Source organism: Cetorhinus maximus, chromosome 20, assembly GCF_964194155.1.
Source record: "Cetorhinus maximus chromosome 20, sCetMax3.hap1.1, whole genome shotgun sequence".
Classification (NCBI taxonomy): domain Eukaryota; kingdom Metazoa; phylum Chordata; class Chondrichthyes; order Lamniformes; family Cetorhinidae; genus Cetorhinus; species Cetorhinus maximus.
The window spans coordinates 63,782,830-63,800,683 of NC_135898.1; the positions used below are offsets into that span (position 1 = coordinate 63,782,830).

At 43.4% G+C, this 17,854-nt stretch overlaps 1 protein-coding gene across 5 annotated transcripts in view; it reads right to left on the reverse strand.

The window, feature by feature from the left end:
- The window catches only part of LOC144694436 (C-terminal-binding protein 2), a 312,875-nt gene that overhangs the window by 213,716 nt on the left and 81,305 nt on the right, over positions 1-17,854 (reverse strand). Inside the window, exon 1 of one of the 5 annotated variants that reach the window (XM_078564841.1) lies at positions 9,071-9,216. The exons of 3 other annotated variants lie outside the window; for them this stretch is intronic. The gene's annotated coding sequence lies outside the window, so the exon portion shown is untranslated. Of the gene's footprint in view, positions 1-5,905; positions 5,982-9,070; positions 9,217-17,854 lie in introns of those variants that run through there. One more of the 5 variants, XM_078564842.1, reaches the window with a different exon arrangement.

Sequence of the window (17,854 nt, forward strand, 5' to 3'; positions counted from 1 at the left end):
AGGTGGTCGAATTGAAACAAAGGAAGTGGAATTTTACGGCCCTGTCACGACGAGGTGGGGCCGGAAAAAGTGGCGAGCCGTTCAAAAGTCCATTCACTTCGGCGGGACCGAAAATCCCGCTGGCAGGAGGGGCCGGAAAATTCCACCCATAAAATTCTGAAGGGGCTTGACAGGGTAGGTACTGAGAAAATGCTGAGGAATCTAGAACACAGGGCTACAGTCTCAGAATAAGGGCTGGCAGTTCAGATGCAGAGAAATTTCGGCGCTCAAAGGGTTCTTTGGAATTCTCTACCTCAGAGAGCTGTGGATGCTTGGTCATTAAGTTATTATTCAAGGCAGAGGTACTAAAGGAATGAAGGGATATGGGGATAGTGTGGGAGATGGAGTTGAGGTAAATCAGCTATGATTATACAGAATGGTGGCACAGGCTCGAAGGGCCAAATGGCCTACTCCAGCTTCTATTTCTTATGTTCTTATACACTTATTACTTCTAGGTCCTCCAACTTGACCTCCAAGATAGATGATGGTGTTGTACGCTTACCTCCAAGAGCTCCAGCTCCAAACCTAAGATTGTTCTCCACAGCTTTGCCCAACCTCTGGCCTGATGCCTCTTAAGTGCTGGTTCCCTCACTGATAACATCCTCCTCAGCCTGATGTAACTCAAAGCCAACCTGACTGTGTCCACTGTCACCCCAGACCAATCACCCCAAACCCAATTTAATCCAATCCAATCCCTATGCCTGAATTAGAGTTACAGACCGAGTGGCCCAAACTCTTAAAATACTGTCTGTTGCCTTAAAAAGAACTAAAGGCTCCTGATAATGTGGACATGTGGTTTCCCTCACTGCTGCAGATAGCATCCCAAAATTATTTTCCCCAGCACCATGCATGGGCGAGCTTTCATTTAAAATATATCCTCACCGGTTTGGGTGACAGGCTCTGGAACTAGATGCTGGGGAAACCCTTTTCTAGGCATTAGGCAAGTGAAGGAAATTATTTTCCCTTCGTCCATTTCCCCCACACCAACTCTCCGCAGAGGTACATTTCCACATTCCTTCTTATTACAATGTCTCCCTCCTCCTATACTCACCCTGGATAGGACCCTGTATAGCTTCCCTCATTTCCTCTTCATCCAAAGTGGACCACCCATGTCTTTCTCGCTACTCCAACTTTTACAAGAAAACTCCAACTTCTATTCTTTCTTTCAATTGTTTTTTTTAAAAACAGTCATTGTAACCACTCCCATTGTCTGCCAGCACTATGCCAGCTCTTCCAAACCTAGACAAAATTCCTGCTCCTCCTCCACACTGCCGACTTCACTTGCCCACTCCTACAAGGTGCTTTCCATTCCTTCCAAACACAAGGACCTCCTACCAATGGTACAACAAATTCCCTACTTCTCCCCGCTTCACAAGTTCCCCGACATTCCACAATACCGTCTAACAAACAATGAGTGTCACCATAGGAGAACTGGCTAGTTTATTTATTTGTAAACACACAGCACAAAAATGCAGAGGGGGAAACCAGGACATGGTTTTAAGAGACAAAAAGCATTTTAAAATGCCTAAGTGAACACGGATTCTTTTACAATGCCCATTACATTAATCTTCAATAATTGTTCAACATTTTGACGAATGCTAGAAATGAGGTGTTCCTGATGAATGCATTTTGTGCTCAGTGCTACAATTTTCTATTAAAGGAACCCATTATTAACGTACCACAAATATAGTCAGATTAAAGAAATAGTGACAAATTATTTAGCTTTCCTTTTTTTTTTGTTAGTAGTCAGTATATTGTGGAGCAACTCAAAATTCAAACATTGTCGATGAGGTGGAGCTTCAGAAAGCACAGTACTGCCTGTGTGTGACACTGAGGAAAGTGACGAATTCTCCTTCCTCAGAAACAAGAATAGCAGCTCTTTAACAAAGGAAGCAACAATTTGAAGTGGTGACGCCAGTGCAATACCATCTCTTTCAGAACTGCCTATGAATCTTAGCAACGCACCATAGTAACAAAGCATGCTAGACTCCATCGCAGGGTTCTACTGGGTACCACATCACCTTGCTCAAATCAAATGTCCAACAAAAAGCTAACTATAGAACAGGAGTTCTGAGAAAGATCAGTATTATCATCATATCGTAGAACTGCTGTTGGATAAATAGTGTGCCACATGAGTGATGTCATTATCTCACAGCCCAAGGACCCAGTAAAACACAGGCGCACTTACAATCACTTGAATGTTCGTGTGTCGTCACACCCCTGCAGCATGCGATATTCTCGATATCCCTATGTATTGCAAAGAGACACAACTGACTAGCAGAATTTGATTCGACAAAGTCACTTTTTTTTCTGGCAGTTGCGGCCCTCTGTTGCTATGCCAGTTCGGACTCGGTGGGAGGTGCTCAGTGTGCTGCATAGGGGAAAGCTATACCTGAAGTTCAAAATTAAGTGTTAGAATTCAAAGCGAAAGCGTGCTGCTGTGACCAGCTTGTCAGCTCCACTCTCTGTGTTGGACTGTGAAGTTCTTTCAAGGTCTGAAACGGAAATGACTGCAGATCTTTATAAAACACAAAGTGAATCTGGCTCTCACCATATGTATGAACATCAAACAGTGCAAATTATTAGTTTCCAACTGAAACGGTTGCCCATCTCATTGAAAGACTTGGGGTAGGAGAGATCAGTGATCCTACTGGTCTATCAGAAATGTAACAATAATTACATTGGTGAAATTTTCAATCAAAACATCCTTTGAGAGTTGAAGGAGAAAGAACATACTCATATTGCTATTAAATGATCAACAGAAGTCTGCAAGATGCATGAATGCAGTTCCCATAGCTATCCATAAGGGGGCACTTTAATCTAAAACTCATCTCCAGTTACACTACATCAGCCTCTACAATGACAGCCATCTGAGATATATCAAGCTGTGCTATGTCAAAAAACGGATCTGCTCTTTGTCAGGGGCTAATCTATTAATTAAAAATACAACATGAAATAACAATTATTAATACATACATACATACAAAGGAAACAAGTATTATAACTGGTGAGAAACAAGTGATTTATGTTTCTCCCAAATAAACCTTCAACCCATCCTGCAGCAGGATGATGTCAGAACATTTTGACATATTAGCGTATGCTCTATGTTCTGCTCCATGAGTCAAACTCCACTCTGAATACATGACAGCCACTGCATTTCCTTCTGTTATAATGTGCTCTGTGACCACTTAACAGCTGCTGACATAGCACTAAACTAACTTGCTTCACACATCTGTAGATACAGGGACAACCTCCAGCAGTGCCTGAGACTAGAAAGTGCCACCCACGTGTGGAGACGTTCATCACTTCTTAATGAGATCCCACTGCCATTTAGCATCTACGTCAGCCAACACCCCATCCTACCTGTCCTTTCCCCTAGCCCGTCTGCATTGGATTGACCCCCCCATGGTTTATATCGTAATGTATTAAGGACCCATTTATTCATCAACAGAATATAAGGAGAGCAAAATACACACCAAGTTCCTTTACCAATAACACACACACATTAACAAAATTCACTGACAGTAAAACATTTCTTGAAGAATCTCATTGAAGTGTTTTGCGAACAGCATCGGCAGATCCAAAAAATGCAGATCCAAAATGAGATTTAACGAATTTGGAACCAAAAGGTTAGGAAAAAAACTACAAATTCATAAGCCTATTCCAAAAAATACTTCACCATGCACATCTTTCTCCAGCTTTACTTTGTAATATGGCACTTTTTGAATTTACAGAAATGGAACGAATCAACTAATGGTCAACAAAAATTCTCTGAATTTTAAAAGCTTGATAACTCCCCCAGCCTATGGAATCCAAAACATTCCCTCATTTATTCTTATAATGTGCAAAAGTAAATTATAAATTTAGAAACTTTGCTAGGAAACTAAATATTAGTTTCACATAAGTTTAGACATTTGTAATTAAATATCCAAAGGCTTTATAAGAGAAGGGGAAAAGGGGGGTATATGGGGTTAGGTCATAGACCAATTATGATCTCATTGAATAGAGGAAGGCGAGTAGGTGTAAAATTTTATGCCTCTGTGCCAGTTTCCTGCCGCCACCCTGACCCCATGCCATTTTCAATGAGGGGGCCTTGGGGTCAAATTGGCTGCCTGCCACTTCCTGGCAGACTGTGAATTCAGGTCAAATAATGATAAATCATTGGGCCTATTAAGGCCCGTGCCTAGCTGACTGTGATATTCAGGCCCATGGCAGCCCCTGTATCACATATGCCCAGTCCAATGTGGTGGGCTCAGGGTGGGAAGTCGGGTGTGGTGGGGTGGGAGGTATGGATACACAAGGAATCCCCTCCCTTGAGCTTTATTGGCTACTGGGCCACCGCTGTAGCTACTGGCCATCCCATGGACGGGTTGTCCCTCTATGATCATGGCCAGGCAGCTGTGGCCTTTTTAAATTAAAACTGAAATTAAAACTCTTTTCTTCAGAGGGTCCCTCCATTTTGAGGTGCTCTTTCTCTCTTTGTCCCATATGAATCTGCAGCTTCCACCTTGGCTGATGGAGCTGTTGATATGACAGCGCTAGAGGGACTCCCATTGGCCCTTGTGCCTAGGGAGCTCATCCACTACCCTTAGCCGGACGACAAGCCCACTCCCTGCTATTAATTAGCCTAGGCCTTTAAAAATCTCCGTGGGCCTGTCTGGAACACGCCATGTGGAGTCAAGATCTGAAACTGAATTGACGGCCAGGTTCCCTTCCCAGAACGGAAAACCCCAGCCACTGTTACTGTAAAAACCTAACTGGTAACTGGCAGTGCGAGGAGGAGCTGAAGCACGGACTATTTCTCTGTTGCCAACCAGCACCAGTAAAGCGAGTCTATATGATCCTTCTTCAGAGCTCTGAAGACTTGAAACGTTAACTCTGTTTCTCTCTCCACAGATGCTGCCAGGCCTGCTGAGCTTTTCCAGCATTTTCTGTTTTTATTTCAGATTTCCAGCATCCGCGCTATTTTCCTTTCATACCAGCAAGGATCAGCATACCTGATTACCTCTATTGCCATGACATACATAGAGCTCCAAAAATTAAAGTATTAAATTAAATATATGAACAGGACATTTGCTGGATTTTGCTACAGCTCTCCATCTCTCCTGCTCTCTCGACACTTGGCACACTGCTAACACCCTCTCCCACCAGCCCCAACAACTCCATCCCCTCTGTCACAATCTTCCAAACACAATCAGGAGGATGTCTTGCAAAAATGTCCTTCTCTTCCCAAACATACTCGCCTCACCCTTCCTCTCTTCAGACCACACACTAACAGCATTCTCTTCTCACGCCCTCGCATTTGCAGAACTATCAACTCCTCCCAGGACTCCTCCCTCTCTTGACATTCCACATGTTTGGTTTGCATTCATCACCTCCCAATCTTCATTAGTCTTGCTTATTCATCAGCTTTCAGCACATGCATTATCTGCACAAGCTGGCACATCACACCTTAACTTTTCAACAGCCAGTCACAAACTCCTACCCTGCAAGATAGCCCATAATGTGAGGGAGAGGAACCAAGATTGTTGGGGGGCGGGGTGGAAGGGGAGAACATCCAAATAGAGCAGGAGGCCCTAGAGATTGTAGCCTTGGTAAAGTCATTATCCAGCATCTGACAAGTTGAGGCTAGGGGCTCATCTGCTCAGGCGTCTACATATTAGCTGTAATCTGTCATTTAGCTCAGCAAATATTAATGAAAGTTTCACAACTGCAAATTATATCTGAATATCCAATAGTTACCAACTAGCATCCAGCCACTCACTGCCATCATAATGCTTGCCTGCCCTTTCCTTTTCTCTAGGTCCTTTGCAGCAGCCAAGGTGTCATGAAGAAAATACCTCGGAAATGGTTTGTATAAACCTACATGATCCTGTTTCTGTCACTGAACACTGGGCATTAATGGAGTGGTAGCCTTTCCTATTCTTGAATGTTGCTGGCTGGACTTCTGAGGCCCTAATAACAACACGTGCGCAGTCAATGACACCGTAGGTGTGAGGGAAGACAGCCACCAAGCTCTGAACTCTTGTGTGGAATGTTCGAGGGAATCTCAGTCCAAGGTATCCTCTTGCAGCTTGGCATCTGTCTTTACAAAGGAAGATGCTGCCCAAGTCATAGTGAAAGAGGAGGTAGTTGAGACACTGGATAGAGTAAAAAATTATAAAAGGGGAGGTATTAGAAAGACTGGTTGTACTTCAAGTTGATATGTCACCAGGACCAAATCAGATACATCTGAGAATACTGAGGGAAGTAAGGATGGAAATTACAGAGGCACTAGCCATAATCTGGCAATCCTCCCTAGGTAGTGGTGGTGCCAGAGGACTGAAGGATTTCAAATGTTACACCCTTGATCAAAAAGCTGTAAGGATAAGTTCAGCAACTACAAGCCAGTCAGTTTAACCTTCATGTTGGGAAAGTTTTTAGACATGATTATCTGGAACAACATTAACAGCCACTTGGACAAATGAGGATTAATTAAGGAAAGCCAGCATCGATTTATTAAGAGCAAATCATGTTTAACTAACTTGATTAAGTTTGTTTGATGAGTAACAGAGGGTTGATGAGGTGTACATGGGCTTTCAGAAAGCATTTGATAAAGTGCCACATAACAAGCTTGTCAGCAAAGTTGAAACCCATGGAATAAAAAGGACAGTGGCAACATGGATACAAAGTTGGCTGACAGGGAACAGAGAGCAGTAATGAACAGTTGTTTTTCAGACTGGAGGTAGCCATACAGTGGAGTTGTACTTGGATTGGTACTTGGACCACAGCTTTTCTTGATCTATATTAATGACCTAATCTTGGGTGTGCAGGGCACAATCTGAAAATTCACAGATGACACAAAGCTTGGAAATATTGTGAACTATGAGGAGGATAGTGATAGACTTCAGGAAGGCGCAGACAGGCTGGTGGAATCGCCGGACATGTGGTAGATGAAATTTAATGTAGAGAAGCGTGAAGTGATAGATTTTAGTAGGAAGAAGAGGAAAGACAATATGAAATAGAGGATACAGTTCTAAAGGGGATGCAGGAGCAGAGGAACCTGGGATGCGCAAATCACTGAAGATGACAAGGCAGGTTGAAAAAGTAGTTAATAAAGTATACAGGATCCTGTGCTTTATACATAAAGGCATTGAGTACAAAAGCAAGGAAGTTGTGGTAGGCCCTAACAAAACATCAGTATGGCTTCGAATAGAATACTGTGTCCAATTCTACGCAACACACTTTAGGAAAGATGTGAAACCTTAATAGAGGGCACAGAAAATATTTACTAGAAGGGTTCCAGGGATGAGGGATTCGGTTACAAGGATAGATCGGAGAAGCTGGAGCTGTTCTCCTTAGAGGAGGTTGAGAAGAGATTTGATGGAGGTGTTCAAAATCATGAGGGGTTTGGGCAAAGTAGATAGGGAGAAACTGTTTCCAGTGGTGGAACAGTCGAGAACCAGGGGTCACCGACTTATGGTGAATGGCAAAAGAACTGAAGGCAATTTTCTTTTAAATGCAGCAAGCGGTTGGGATCTGGAATGCACGGCCTAAGAGTATGGTGGGGGCAGATTCAATCGTGGCTTTAGAAAGGGAATTGAATAATTATCTGAAGAGAAAAAATTTACAGGGCTATGGGGAAAAGGCAGGGGAGTGGGACTAGTCAAGTTGTTCTTGCAGAGAACTGGCACAGACACAATGGGCCAAATGGCCTCCTTCTGTGCTCTAACCATTCCATGAGTTCTTAGTCACCAAAGTGGCAACCCTGGAGTCCCAGTATCAAGATTTCTGACTGCTATTTGGACGGGACAATGATGCATGCTCAAGTCCCAATCCGGGACTTGATGGCCAAAAAAGGTAGGTGCATAATGCAGCCAAAAAGGTTGAGTATCGACTTGTAAATCCTTCCAACATATGCCAATGGTAGGCAGTTGGAGCAGGAGAGATTCCTGGTCAGCCATGCGATGAAAAGAAATTGGAGCCTCTACCATCACTGTCCATAACTCCAGGCTGCAACATGCTTATAAAATTCTATGTTGCCACGGCAACTCTGATTCCTTTGGTTGGCGGGGGGGTCGGCGGTGTGGATCAGAATGGGTTTCGATCCATTCCAGCCGAGGTGGACTCGGAACCTGCCTCCTTGCCTCACCCGTGGCTGAGGCGATGGTGCTGTGGGTCAGACTTGCCCTCGGGCAATGAACTCAGGAAGAAGAAGAATGATGCGTGGCGGAGAGGGGAAAGAGAAAGGAGGCTAAGGATAGAATGGGCAACAGGAGGGCACAAAGTAAGTTAACAACCCAGAAATCAAGCTCAGTCATTCCAGTTGATAACTTACCTAAAATTGTTCCCCTGCCTCATGGCAAGTATTTCAGGAGTTTTACACCACTTTAAATCTTTGTTGTCACTAACAGAAGTTCTCCAAACTTCAACTGCCTGCAGGAGCGAAATCTTACTAATTGCCTAACACACCACCTGTGCTCAGTTGCTATGGCATTAGGAAAATATTTGCCTGTGCAAATCTTCCAATTCAGCACTTTCATCATTTTTGGCAGATACCAGTAAAACGAAACAATAATTATTAAAGTAATCAAATTAATAATGTGCAATATGTCATTTTAAAATGCCCAGCAAGGGGTGACAACATAAAAGGGAGGCAGAAATAGTTAGCATTTGAAGATAAAAAACACTGAGTTAACACAAATATCAAAATCCAAATAGGTTACATTTACGTATTTGATACGTTGTATAAAATCCTTCCCTTTATATAATCCCTCCCAGACTGCTCCAGATAGTTTGTGGATAAAGACCAGCTTAAAAAAAAACCCAGAATTTAAAAAAAATAAGTATTAAATACACGGAACCTCAAAGCAGATCGGATGCAAATTACTAAATACTTTCACATTCTAGGCAAGGTTCAATGCAAAAAAGAATGCCACCCGTTCAAGACAAATGTTTTTAGATGGTACAAGACTACAGGTCCTGTTCTACAGAGCTGTTTTACAAGCAGAGTCAAGCATATATCGACCCCTGAGATTTGAACCCAACTGACCTCCGAGGTCTCTACAACTGGTAAATAATCCACTGGAGGAAACATGTCAGCTCCTCTGTGTCACGTTCCTGATCAGACGCAAATAGCAGCAACAGCAACACAAGGTATAAATCCACAGCCCGACTTTCATTTCCTGTTAGCAGTGCTGGGACTTTCACAGGAAACCATAATATAAAACAAGCAAATGTACGAATCGGTATTTCCTTGTTGGAAAACAAGATGGTGACAGTACTGACCAAAAAAAGTGCAATTAAGACGACAGCTGTATTTGTAACTGATCAAAATCAAGAAAAAAAAACTTCTTTTTAAAACAAACCCTAACTCCTGAAAGGGTTAAAGTGAGAATAGGGGCCACTACACTGTTTAAAGAGGTTTATTTGTCTTGAGCATCATGCTCCTGCCTGCCGACTGCTTCTACATATCAAACACAACAGATGGATTAAGTAGCAAATGATTAAGGAGATGTGTAGCCCGTGAGGGTTTCACTCGGAGTAAGCGAGGACTATTTTGGCTTTGTTAAAATGAAACCTCAAATGCTGAAATGTACCATGACTGCGTGAGTTTAAGTCTGTTTTTAGCACACTGGAGGAACCTATATAAAAGAGTGACATTACCATTTCCCAAACCTTGGGAATATAATTACATGGACTGGCACTGCTTACCTTAAAATGTTACAAACCTCAAAGAGAATATTAACTTGCAGCTTTTAAAAACATCGTATGGCATTCAGGAACATCATTTAAACAGGTATCCTTTTAACAAAAATGGAACGAAGCATGCTATTGCATGCATTGCCTAGCTACTGTACTTAAAAATTCCCTAGTGCTGTAATTTATCTAGACTTTTAAGTTAATTCTGTATTAATGGACTAGTATGGGCACAATTGTGGGCAGTTTCATCTTACTGATAAACAGCTTTAAGGGAAGCCCTAAGACATTAGGCATAGGGCTGTTTAAGCAGAGTATGCTTAATCAATTCCACTGGGGTACATGATTAATCCTGCAACAGTAGCACCTAATAGCCCAAGAGCCACTGTCTTACTCACAACACTGCCAAATTGGGTTCAAATTGACAAATTGTTTGGTCACAAGCTCTGTGGTAGCATTGACCAGAGCATTATGCACTGAATGATGTGTATAACTGAATCGATTTACAAACAATATTGCATAATCCGAACACTCACTTTTAACATCTCAATTTTGATATCAATTATTGTGCAAATGTACAAATTCGTTGTGTGATGTACAACGAGTACAATTCCTTTGGAAGTTAATCAAAATCTTCCTGGATTTTCTTCAGTTGCAAACTGTTAAGTCTAACAATAGGATTTGAACAGGATGAAGTGCCCAGGAAGACATTCAGGTTTTAACCTTGGGGTCAGGGGCCCGCATTCAAGCCATGAATTCAACAATCTTATCTGGTGGGTAGGGATTCGGTCAAATGAGAACCTCCCACAATGAAGGAGATTCTATGAGTCAAGGTTAAGGCCTGCCTGGTACAAGATCTTAGAATAGAGCTGCTTATAGATTCAGTAAAAGAGGTTCACCTTTTCGAATAGGTGGGGGCAACCTAGAATACCCCCAAAAATGGTTAAGACTCCTTGAATAGGAATTTTGCACAAGATTCATAAACACAAGGATGGAGATGGAGAGGTAGGGCAAGGTTTTTCAGTTGGAGGGGTATCCTGCCCTGTCACCCGAAAAATCAGCAGGAAATGCATTCCACCCAATCCAAGAAGTGTTAAATGGCTGAAGACTGGCTTACGACCCCTTACTTGGGTGGAAGTCTTGCCTCAGAGAGCTGCCAGCTAATCTGAGAGAAGGTAAGGCCCAGGTGGTGGGAGGTGAGGCCCAGGGGCCGGGGAGTGGTGATGGAGAGGCCAGGGGGTAAGGGCGGGAGAGAGGACCCACAGAGAGCAGACGTATGGCGGGACAGGGAGTGGAGCTGATGTAAAGGCATCCACCCCTCTTCCTGTCCATGGCCTGGACAGGGTGATCTGCCAGGCTTCCTCTCTGCCCCTAACTCCTCCCGCCTGCCTCAAAGCTGAGGCCAGCAGGAAGCGGCGCTTAAGTTTTTTTTCATTCATTCATTCATGGGTTGTGGGCATCACTGACTAGGTCATATTTATTGCCCATCCCTAATTGCCCTTGAGAAGGTGGTGATGAGCTGCTATCTTGAACTGCTGCAGTCCATATGGTGTAGGTACACCCACAGTGCTGTTAGGGAGGGAGTTCCAGGGTGATTCAGTGACCATGGCCAATAATGGCTAGGGCGGGCTGGTCGCCTTGCACCTCGCCCATGCTCCATGAAATTGAGGACAAATGCGAGGGGAAGAATGGCAGGAAGACCAGCCCTGGGAGTTTTATGGGGGCCCCACCCCCGACCTCGCCTGGAAACCTGGCAGCGAAGGACCATAAAATTATGCCCATAAACACACAGGTAAGTAGTTACAGAACATACTTTGTGTTCTACCACCATCAATAGTTTCCACATCTTTACAAAAGCCTTTTATCACAACGCAACAACAAAGTGCACAACTGAAAGGTACCAATAATCAGAATAGATCGCTACATTACAGAGATCGGCTTGTACAAGTAAAAAACCTTAACAAAAAATCGTGAAAGTGAGCAAGGCAGAAAAACAAACCATGTCCCTTCAGCTACAAAAGAAACAGTTAACAACTCCATTTGACAAGAGCTTGCTGGCTTGGCCTTGTTCTAAGGAAACAAGGTTATTTTTTTTTTTAAATGAGCCTTTCTGTTATGGTTTTTGTGGACAGAGCGACTCTCTCCAGTCAGACAATATCTGACATTTCTTTCAGCCAGTCTGTGTATTTAGCAACAGCGCAGCGGCTTATCCAGCTGCGTAAAAGTGTCTTGAGGGCCACTAAGAATCTCATAGACAGTAATCACGCATTATTGCCTACTCCGCTATCCAAGTCCGAGTCTCGTGGTATCCCCGAATAATGGAGGACTTTACTAGGCAGTTCGAGCAAGGTGGAAAGCAAATCAAAGGACCTCTTCCACCAGATGGTAGCCTCCATCAGCCTCGGAGGGCCTGCCACTTTGTCCCGCTGAGTCTGACAGGCATAAACAACCCCACCCTTTAGAAACAGATGTCACATTACATACTGCTGCACTGAGCCATGCAATAAGATTGGATTTCAAGAGGGCTTGAGGTTTATTCCCAACTACCTCATTCAGCTGCAGGGTTTTCCCTCTGATAAATCACGAGGCTATCAAGAGTTAGTTAGCGTTACAGCTCTCTGGGTGCAAGAGCAGAAGCAATCTTCGGCAGAAGAAAACCACAGTGTCCCCTTCAAGATATTAATACAGGATCAGCTCACTGTACTTGCCAAAGAACTGCAGACATGTGACTACAAGACCAACAGTAAGCCGCTTGTTTATTTGACTTCCAGCCAGAAGTACTCAAACTATAAATAGGCTGGATCAGTCTCAATGCTCAGAGTTTAACCGAACCAAAAAGGTAACAGAGCCTAAAATGATATATAGAAGACACCTTAGTATTCTTTACAAATATGACCATCTGACTTTTTAAAAACACATTCCCATTTGAAAGGAAAAATTCATTACTTGTAAGAATCTGACAAAAAAAATGCTCGTGTGTGTGTTCCTTTCCAGGTATTTTAAAGAACATGTCAGATCTGGATAAAATCTCATTACAACCCCTGCAGGACCTAATAGGTGTGTGTGTGTGTGTGGCCACCCGCCAAAGGACTGGAAATTCCCGCCCGGGCCTTTGGCTGGTCCGTCACATTTTCCGTCCTGCCCGCGACAATTCCAGCCAGGGGCCTAAAATTATATATAGAAGACACCTTGGTATTCTTTACAAATATGACCATCTAACTTTTTAAAAACACACTCCCATTTGAAAGGAAAAATTCATTACTTGTAAGAATCTGACAATCCTTTCCAGAAAATCCTGGCTGCGTGCGCACGTGTGAGTGCACGCACGTGTATGTGTGAGTGCACGCACGTGTATGTGTGTGTGCACGCACGTGTATGTGTGTGTGCACGCACGTGTATGTGTGTGTGCACGCACGTGTATGTGTGTGTGCACGCGCGTGTGTGGCAGGAATGCACAGTCTCTCATGCATCTCAATAGCTGCTAACAGAAACTTTTAATCTTTGACAATCGGTTGGGTGTCATGTAACGTTAGATACCAACCCTGAGCCAAACACAGCTTCAACATACAAATGAGGCATCCCATTAAGTTTAAAATGCACTGCAATGCACCCTTTGTGGTCCACGATAGAGAAATAATTACAGGATCACAGAACTGTTGCAGCACAGGAGGAGTCCATGCGGCCCATTGTGTCTGCTCTCCGAATGAGCAATTCATTTAGTGCCATTCTCCTGCCGTAGCCCTGCACATTCTTCCTTTCCTGGTAACAGTCTAATTACCTTTTGAACGCCTCAATTGAACCTGCCTCCACCGCACTCTCAGGCAGTGCATTCCAGACCTTAACCACTCGCTGTGTGAAAAAGTTTTCTCACATATCGTTTTTGCTTCTTTTCCCAATTACTATAAATCCGTGCCCTCTCATTCTTGATCCTTTCACGGTTGGAACAGTTTCTCCCAATCTATCCTGATTTTGAATACCTCTATCAAATCTCTTCTCAAGCCTTCTTTTCTCAAAGGGAAACAGTCACAACTTCTCTAATCTATCTTCATAACTGAAGTTCCTCACCCTGGGACCATTCTTGTGAATCTTTCCTGCACTCTCTCTAATGCCTTCCCATCTTTTCTAAAGGGTGGCACCCAGAACTTAACATAATACTCCTGCTGAGGCCAAAGTAGCATCTTATAAAAGTTCAACATAACATCCTTGCTCTTGTACTCTATGCCCCTATTAATAAAACCTAGGATGCAGTTTGTTTTATTAACCACTCTCTCAACCTGTCCTGTCACCTTCAATGACTTATGCACGTATAAACCCAGGTCCCTCTGCTCCTGCACACCCTTTAGAGTTGTACCCCTTATTTTATATCATCTCTCTATGTTCTATACTGTATAATATTTATTGGATACACACAAGATTTTGAATATTTATGCAAGGTAATTGTACATTATAAAAATTAGCATTTATTTTGACTTTACTTCCTCCCAGAATAAATTTTCAATTAACAAATGTAAAATATTTTAATGTCATATTCCATGGTGTAACACCAATGGCAGAAGTCACCTAGAGTCAAATTCAGTGACCACTGGGAGGATCTGGGTCATAATGATTCCTTCGCATAGAGGGGAATCTGGGTATTGTGGGAGGAAGGAGAATGCGAAAGGAAAGAAAGAGAAAGTTACAGAGAATACCTATAGAATCTATCAAATGGTGGACCTGGCAGAGGAGGATTCATTCTTCCTTTGTTTTTAGACATCAGTGATTTGTTATTAGCAATGCCCATCACTAATAGCATTCCTCCAGGCAAACAGTTTATTTAATAACACAGGTGCCATTATAGCATTGTAGAATCTGTGTGGGTAGAGTTGAGGAACCGCAAAGTTAAAAAAACCATAATGGGAGTTATGTTCAGGCCTCCGAACAGTGGTCAGGATGTGGGGCACAAGATACACCAGGAGATGGAAAAGGCGTGTAAGAAAGGCAAGGTTACAGTGATCATAGGGGATTCAATATGCAGGTAGACTGGGAAAATCAGGTTGGTAGTAGATCCCAAGAAAAGGAATTTGTGGAATGTCTACGAGATGGCTTTTTGGAGCAGCTTGTGATGGAGCCCACAACACATCACTAAATCTAGAATTGCCTGTTCCCTAATGAGGCAGATTTGATAAGGGAGCTTAAGGTGAAGGAACCCTTAGGAGGAAGTGACCATAATATGATAGAATTTACCCTGCAATTTGAGAGGAAAAAGCTGGAATCAGATGTAACGGTATTACAGTTGAATAAAGGCAACTACAGAGGCATGAGGGAGGAGCTGGCCAGAATTGACTGGGAGATGAGCCTAGCAGGAAAGACAGTGGAACAGCAATGGCAGGAGTTTCTGGGAGTAATTTGGGAGACACAGCAAAAATTCATCCCTAGGAAGAAGAAGCATACTAAAGGGAGGACGAGGCAACCATGGCTGACAAGGGAAAAAAAAATAAAAGCAGTGGGAAACCAGGGGATTGGGAAGGCTACAAAGACCAACAGAGGACAACTAAAAAAGAAATAAGGAGGGAGAAGATTAAATATGAGGGTAAACTAGCCAGTAATATAAAAGAAGATTGCAAGAGTTTTTTTAGATATATAAAGGGTAAGAGAGAGGCAAAAGTGGACATTGGGCCGCTGGAAAATGACACTGGAGAAGTAGTATGAAGAAATGGCAGAGGAACTGAATAGGTACTTTGCGTCATTCTTCATGGTGGAAGACACGAGTAACATCACCAAAGTTCAAGAGAGTCGGGGGGGCAGAGGTGAGTATGGTGGCCATACCAAGGAGAAGGTGCTAGGAAAACTGAAAGGTCTGAAGGTGGATAAATAACCTGGACCAGATGGATTACACCCCAGAGTTCTGAAGGAGATGGCTGAAGGCATTAGTGGTGATCTTTCAGGAATCACTGGAGTCAGGGAGGGTCCCAGAGGACTGGAAAATCACTAATGTAACCCCCCTGTTTAAGAAGGGAGAGAGGCAAAAGATGGGAAATAACAGGCCGATTAGCCTGACCTCGGTCGTTGGTAAGATTTTAGAGTCTATTATTAAGGATGAGATTTTAGAATACTTGGAAATGCATGGTAAAATAGGGCAAAGTCAGCATGGTTTCATCAAAGGGAGGTCATGCCTGACAAATCTGTTAGAATTCTTTGAGGAGGTAACGAGTAGGCTAGACAAAGGAGAGCCAATGGATGTTATTTACTTGGACTTCCAGAAGGCCTTTGACAAGGTGCCGCACAGGAGGCTGCTCAGTAAGATAAGAGCCCATGGTGTTAGAGGTAAGGTTCTAGCATGGATAAAAGATTGGCTGTCTGGCAGGAGGCAGAGAGTGGGGATAAGGGGGTCTTTCTCAGGATGGCGGCCGGTGACTAGTGGAGTTCCGCAGGGGTCAGTGTTGGGACCACAACTTTTCACTTTATACATTAATGATCTAGATGAAGTAACTGAGGGCATCCTGGCTAAGTTTGCAGATGATACAAAGATAGGTGGAGGGACAGGTAGTATTGAGGAGGCGGGGAGGCTGCAGAAGGATTTGGACAGGTTAGGAGAATGGGCAAAGAAGTGGCAGATGGAATACAACGTGGGGAAGTGTGAGGTCATGCACTTTGGTAGGAAGAATAGAGGCATAGACTATTTTCTAAATGGGGAGAGAATTCAGAAATCTGGAGTGCAAAGGGATTTGGGAGTCCTAGTCCAGGATTCACTTAAGGTTAACTTGCAGGTTGAGTCGGTAGTTAGGAAGGCAAATGCAATGTTGGCATTTATTTTGAGAGGACTAGAATATAAAAGCAGGGATGTGCTGCTGAGGCTTTATAAGGCTCTGGTCAGACCACATTTAGAATATTGTGAGCAATTTTGGGCCCCGTATCTCAGGAAGGATGTTCTGGCCCTGGAGAGGGTCCAGAGGAGGTTCACGAGAACGATCCCAGGAATGAAAGGCTTAACAAATGAGGAACGTTTGAGAACTCTGGGTCTATACTCGATGGAGTTTAGAAGGATGAGGGGGGTTCTGATTGAAACTTACAGAATACTGAAAGGTCTGGATGGAGTGGACGTGGGGAAGGTGTTTCCATTAGTAGGAGAGACTTGGACCCGAGGGCACAGCCTCAGAGTAAAGGGAAGACCTTTTAGAACAGAGATGAGAAGAAACTTCTTTAGCCAGAGAGTGGTGAATCTATGGAATTCATTGCCACAGAAGACTGTGAAGGCCAGCTCATTGAATGTATTTAAGACCGAGATGGATAGGTTCTTGATTGGTAAGGGGATCAAAGGTTACGGAGAGAAGGTGGGAGAATGGGGTTGAGAAACTTATCAGCCATGATTGAATGGCGGAGCAGACTCAATGGGCCTAATTTCTGCTCCTATGTCTTATGGTCTTATAGTAAAAGTAGGGTTTCTAACTTTTATTTTTGATTCCCGCACCAATTCTCTGTCATTTCCTGAAGGCACTGGTTTCTTTGAGTGACCTAACCACTGAGTTCCTCTCACTTTAGTAGTCACCATTAGTCACGTGGAAGATCTTGACAGCAAAGCTCAACAAGCGATTTGGCCACAGGGAAAATCTCATACACATACACCCACACACGTAAACACTGCTAGCCAGGGTTCACTGGACAACGATCAGCAGTGGGAATGGTGACCAAAGTTTCTCCTCTTAACCTGGGACACTGAAGCTCATTTTATTGCTCGTTGAGGTCATCTTACAAGACAGAGCAGGGATTGAAGCTGAAATTTCCTCTTTAGAGATGTTTAGTGCCACAGTGCCACTTTTATTTTCTGAGCATTGTATATCTTTTCTCTTCAGGCGTCTGGATTACGCCTGCTAGCCTCTGTGATGACCTTTGTGAGTTATAATGTGGGAATCAGCTAAATAATCAAGGCCATCTGAGCAATTTTTAATTCATTCACAGGGTGTGGGCTTCACTGGCTGGGCCAGCATTTATTTCCCATCCCTAGTTGTTCTTGAGAAGGTGGTGGTGAGCTGCCTTCTTGAACCATTGCAGTCCGTGTGGTGTAGGTACACCCACAGTGCTGTTAGGAAGGCAGTTCCAGGATTTTGACCCTGTGACGGTGAAGGAATGGCGATATATTTCCAAGTCAGGATGGTGAGTG